At 42.5% G+C, this 6150-nt stretch overlaps 2 long non-coding RNA genes across 2 annotated transcripts; one reads left to right on the forward strand and one right to left on the reverse strand.

The window, feature by feature from the left end:
- Positions 1–2653: 2653 nt before the first annotated feature.
- Positions 2654–4172, forward strand: LOC130196851 (uncharacterized). The gene is made up of 2 exons (XR_008832334.1): positions 2654–2943; positions 3513–4172. It is a non-coding gene; the product is annotated as an uncharacterized LOC130196851 (long non-coding RNA).
- LOC130196852 (uncharacterized) lies at positions 3884–4724 on the reverse strand. The gene is made up of 2 exons (XR_008832335.1): positions 4598–4724; positions 3884–4092 (listed from the first exon to the last, which is right to left on the reverse strand). It is a non-coding gene; the product is annotated as an uncharacterized LOC130196852 (long non-coding RNA).
- Between the last annotated feature and the right edge of the window lie 1426 nt (positions 4725–6150).

Below are 6150 nucleotides of genomic sequence, written 5' to 3' on the forward strand. Positions count from 1 at the left end.
GTGTGTGAAAACTGTTTTCAAAATAAGAGCGAACTTCCGGTGAACGTGATATGACGAAACACGCCTTTAAATACAGATATAGTGATAGATTAAACTAATTGAAGAGATGAAAAATCACGAATGGTATGAATGATGAATACATTAAATGAAAGAAAGTAATTATTCCAATATTGGGATATTCTGATTTAGAATTTCAAAATAAAAGATGAAGAAAATCACATTCATGCGCAAATGTGTCTAATTTCAGAATAGATTTAGAACAAAATGGTGCGTAGTTATACAATATTTTCACTTCTGATTCATGGTAGAGTACCTCACGGTGTCATCCAGAGATAATCAAGACATTCTGACGTTTGATTTCTAGATGAAAGCACTTCATAAAGAAAATAATAGTAATACATTTCCAATATTTGAATTTTATTTTAAGCAAATCCGTAACTTTCTTGAAATAAATTACACTGCAGTCTTGTTAATTGTGACCTCAGCTAGGCCCATGAATATTTTCATGAGATATTACTGTGTGGATTTGAATAAATTCAATTTAAAGTTAGCGAAAAATTAATATTATTAATATTATGGCAATATTTGAATTTTATTTTAAGCAAATCTGTAACTTTCTTGAAAAAATTACACTGCAGTCTTGTTAATGGTGACCTCAGCTAGGCCCCTACATATTTTCATGAGATATTACTGTGCGGATTTTGAATGAATTCAATTTAAAGTTAGGGAAAAAAATATTATGAATATTATGGCAATATTTGAATTTTATTTTAAGCAAATCTGTAACTTTCTTGAAAAAATTACACTGCAGTCTTGTTATTGGTGACCTCAGCTAGGTCCATGAATATTTTCATGAGATATTACTGTGCGGATTGGGAGAAAATTCAATTTAAAGCCGCGCTCCTCCCTCCTCCACTTCCTCCTCCGCGCAGGTCTCCTCGCGCCACCAAACGGGTGCACCTCCTTTTCCTCTGACCCGCAGCACCAGGCACACAGGTCATGACGCCGGTGTTTGTCCCCTGACGTTGTTTTGTGATCAACCACAACATTAGCGCTGCTGAAAACATGACGTCACAACTGGTCCGACGTTTCCTAAAACACCTTTTTTTTAAACTCCGTGATTTCAAAGCCTCGTCCAGCTGTTTACTGACGTTAGTTATGTTTAGAGAATAGAGAGAGGGAGAGAGAGAAGAAGAGAGAGAGAGAGAGAGAGAGAGAGAGAGAGAGAGAAGAGAGAGAGAGAAAAGAGAGAGAGGGAGAGAGAAGTGAGAGGAGAGGAGAGAGAGAATTCTTATTCCGTTCTATTTCACGGGCTAGTCTAGGATTTGCGTGGCCAGACTGAAAAAAAAATCATACGGCCTCTCTTGTTCAGAGGGCCGGGCCAAATGTGGAGGCGGGCCGTATCCGGCCCGTGGGCCGGAGCTTGAGGACCACTGCTCTTGGCTGTTGATGTCTATCAATATCGCTCATTTTGAAAATGATGTAAGAGGGCAATACGGATCCGTATCAGACAAGCGAGGAGGGCAATACGTGGCTGGCATGACGCCCATTAGCCAATCAGAACGCTTGTACTGTTGTTGCTATATAATAATTCATCTTTATTCATAAAGAAAATGTAAGCTAGCGGTCTGATGCTGCCCAGAGGAAATGCAGGTCGAGGATGTATTGCATCATCAGTGTATTGCTGCTAATGCTTCAACTCTGTCAGAATTTTTTTTTAGCATTGGGTGCCCTTTTTTTTGGTTTGAGCACCTGCCCCCCAAAATGTCTGTGCACGTGCCTGGGCGGCTGGCTTGACCGCAGTGATAGAAGCAGGCACCTGCTACCTTCTTCTTCTTTGTATACAATCTTAATGTTTGGCGTCCAGTGTTGAATCAGCGCCCCCTGGTGGTCGGTGGACACAGTGGCCTGAGCAGCTGCCTGGCCCGCTTCAACTAAACCCAGGTCAATGTGATAAACGTGTTTATTTGACATAACATAAACTATTTACAAAATAGGAGACTTCCCAGTTGACACTGTCTGTATATCAAGTGTAGGAAGAAATCAGAGCACCAAAAGGAAACTCACTGCAACGTGGGAGAACTGCATACAAGACAGGGGGCTTTTTAATTGTAGAATAGAAAAAGCTCATATTACAACAGCCACGGAGAAAACCAAGTCTAAAAAAATAAAGTACCGTTATGAATAACCCAAATTAGGTATTGAGGCATATGCAAATCAGTTGGTTATCTGAGCAGAAACAATCAGGAGCCCTGCACACAGTAACTTTACAAATGTGAAGTCTTCTGTCATAATGGAAGCAACACTGTTTTTCACAACATATGAACAAGGTTGAGGTTACACACTCTATCCATGTGCCTAAGGGGTTAATTAAGGTGCTGACCACAATGTCTCCGGTTCAAGTCTAAGGATCTTATTGCATTACTCTCTCCCTCAATTTCTGACATCTTTCTGACACAAAACACCCTAATAATAATAACAACAAAAGGCGCACTCTTTGGTTTTAGTCAGGGTATGGCTTCCTGTTTTTCTCTTTTTTCAACACTTCTTAAAGCTGTTCAGGGCCTACTTGCAAATTGAAGTTTTTTGTTGTTTGTTAAAAATGTTGACTTTCACGTTTCCTTTTGTGTTCATGAGCTGGAACCCCAAAACACATAGGCTGTGTCTACTACCGCGCACTTGAGCACTTCGAGCACTGACTTTCAGTGTTCGAAGTGCGCCACTGAAAAATCCAGCAGAATTCAGTGCACTGAAAGTACCCGGATGGTGCACTGCAAACGGGCAAAAAATGTAGTGTAAAACGATGGACACTACTCGCACTAAGCGGCCGCCATCTTGGCGACGTACCGGAAGAGGAGGAGCCCTTTCGCCAGCTTTTCATTTTATTTCTAAAACAATGGCGGACAGCACAAGCGGTAGACCACGAAGCTACAGACCGTAAATGTAAGTATCAGCGGTTATTACACATTGTACTGGTATTACAATGTACTACTAACATGCCATTCTCAGATTAGTGAGCATACCTAGGTAGCATTAGATGCCATTGGATCTGCATGGCAGTTATGATAAACTAGCTGGGTAATCCACCACCCGGCCAGTCCGACGAAGGTGCACTTTTATCGGACACTTTTCGCTTGACGAGCGGGGCAGGTCGGCTCCAGGCGCTTGCTCCAGCGGCAAGTCCGACGACAGATAGCTATGTCAGTCATCGGACAGTGTTAAACAACGGCTGTTCTGTTAACCAATCGAAATAGCAATTTTAATAATGGATTAACAATGGATATGCTCAGTTTAATAACGGGTTAACATGACACCGCGAGCGTTTACCAACACGCCGCCCGATAATTAATACCGTTACGATCGCTATCTAAGCTTGTCCTTCTAGAAATAATTGTAGCTTTCAATCATCGTTGTGTGTTGTTTTTTTAATGTCGTGTATGTATTAATTTAAATGTAATCGTGGTCTGGGACAGAGCACTGAATGGCTATCCTCTTTCTGTTTCCTGCCCCAGAGACGTTTCCTGGAGGTGCTGGTGCTGGTCCTCTGCTGCCCTCCCGACATCTGCATCTGGCTCCAATGACCTCTGGCACCTCACATCCACCTCCAGGGCCTTTAAGAAGATGGACCGCCATCGCGTCTTCAGTATCCCGAAGGACCTCTCCACAACACCCCTCGCCTTTGACAGGCAGCAGTTGTAGCTTGGAGGTGGTTGCGGACAGGCTGCCTGAAGGGGGTCATGAGGCAGATGGGTTGGGACAGGCAGGGGGAGCCACCATCCCCAAGGATACAGTATCATAGAAGATGGGGCTGTTATTCAGGACGCTGGCATCATGCACTGAGCCTGGGGCCTGTCGAAGGCCCTGGCCACCACCCGATAGGAGGTGGCGCTGGCAAGCCAAAAAATAAAAACTAGACAGGAGATCTCGGGGCCCCAACCGTGGTCAGTCAGTGCCCAGCACAGCCATGAGGGCGTTGAATGACTCTCGGGTGAGCCTGAAGTCCACCCTCATGTCACTGTGGCCATCACAATACAACGCCAGCAGTGGCATTGCAACATTGATACGGCAGCGCCGCCTGGGACTGGGTGGCTGCTGTAGAGTGTGGGGAGGGGAGGGGAAGGGAAGATTATATTAATATGTAAGTCATTTTATCAATAAAATGTTGTCATTGAGGTTTTGTAGTCTTTTATTGCGTTTTCTGATTTATATTAGAATTGATGCATGTTTGTAACAACAAATTAATATGCCTGTGTTCAATTGCTAATTGATTCCTGTATCAGGGTTAACTTCATTACAACAGAGATGTGTATAAAAGTACAGTCAGTCAAAGTAGGCCTATTACTGTGAATTCAAGCAGATGATGCCTATCATTTCAGTGGATAATTCTTAAAACTAATTGGAATCTAGGGACAAACATGTACAGATTTGTCATGTTTTATTTCCATATGGTGTGTATGTGGATTGCAAAGAAGAAGGCTACTTCTGACAAAGATAATTGAGAATTTAGCATACCTAGCGAGGAGAATTTAATTGCAACTACTACATGAAGCTATGCTGTGAAGGTAAGGCAAAATCACACAATTAAATTTACATATACCATCTCGACTTCAGCCAGAAGGCGGAGGCTCCTGCCGCGATTGTGGAGGTATCGCAGTTTCCACATGGGGTGGAGAAAGGTAAACAAGGGGCAACAAGAGGGCAAGAAGTGCATTCATTTGGTCACTTTAAGGGTTCGGATATCGCAAGCAGATTTGCATACGTCACTCCCGGCTTAATTTCGCGGGTGCCGTGAACAGATTTGCGTCCGTCACTTCCGCCAAGTGGTGAACGGTTAAGTGTTCCATTTGAGACAACACTTCATCAGCGACGCAGTGTACTTCGTTAAGTGCGCGGTAGTAGACACAGCCATACATTGCTTATGAGCCTCCATGGTTTTTGCACCACAAAAATTCACTGCAGTAACCTTGTAAAGGAGATAATTAAAATGTCCATGTTGTGGCTGCTAAAAGTATCAATTTAGTTGTGTCTACTTCAGGCTTTATTAATACACAACTAGACAGATGTTCATTGGGTTACATTTGGATATTGATAATACCTCCAAACTGTTTCTCTACCAGGAAGGTCTGATCAACCGAACAATCTGACACTGATCTCAGGAGTTCTTTAACCCTCCTGTCGCCTTCGGGTCAATTTGACCCGATTCAATGTTTAATGTCGGTGTTCTTTCTTCGGAGTCAAACAAACAAAACATAAAGTCACAAAACTTTAAACTTAATATAATAATAATAATTTTTTTTTTCTTTTTTTTTAATATTGGGGTCAGCATTGACCTCAAGGTAAAATATAAAGTAAAAATAAAGGTAAGGGTTAGGGTTAAACATTGATTGAAATTGTTGAGAAAGAAAACCTAAAGTTAAAATGCATAATTTAGTGGATATCACCTGTTTACTTCTTTGTTATAGTGCTAAATTTTTTTGGCCACATATTTCACAACAACAGAATCATAGCAGCCACTGCCAGCCCCAAAACCCCACTGCAACTCTCCCCCAGCAGCATGCACCTCACCTGTACACTAACCATCCTGCTTATGTTCCAAGGAAGTGTTTAGTCTTCCAGCAGGTAGGGTGAGAGGAACGTTGCACACACTGCTACCCCTGTGGAAGTGGAGAACATTTTCAAGCTGGATGTGACAAAATAGAGGAGCCAGACCATCAACAGAGGTCCTCAAGGAAGACATGAGCATGCTATTTCAGCCAGGCCAGAACCCTGGTGGCCAGAAGGTCTTGAGTTGGAAAACGACAAACTGGTCAGTCAGAAAAGGTGTTTTACCAGATATCCTAACTGATGTCTCTAACCCAACTGATCATACCATTGTTTTGTTTGGGCGCACTGTAATTGGAACATTACAAACCAGTCTGACCGTGATGCCTGCCCAAGTCTTTGAACAAGTTGCAACACAAGCTAACAAATGTTTAAAATCATCAGGAAAGAGCAAGAGAAAAAAATAGAAACATAGAGCACACACAGTTCTGAAGAGGTGGGTTTTGATCTGTGATTTGAAAAAGGAAAGGTCAGTGCAGTCTCGGATGAGTTGGGGAGAGAGTCCCAGCCACCATGTTTGTATGTACTCTTGGAAAAGTAATCCGACAA

This window comes from Pseudoliparis swirei, chromosome 7, assembly GCF_029220125.1.
Source record: "Pseudoliparis swirei isolate HS2019 ecotype Mariana Trench chromosome 7, NWPU_hadal_v1, whole genome shotgun sequence".
Taxonomy (NCBI): Eukaryota; Metazoa; Chordata; class Actinopteri; order Perciformes; family Liparidae; genus Pseudoliparis; species Pseudoliparis swirei.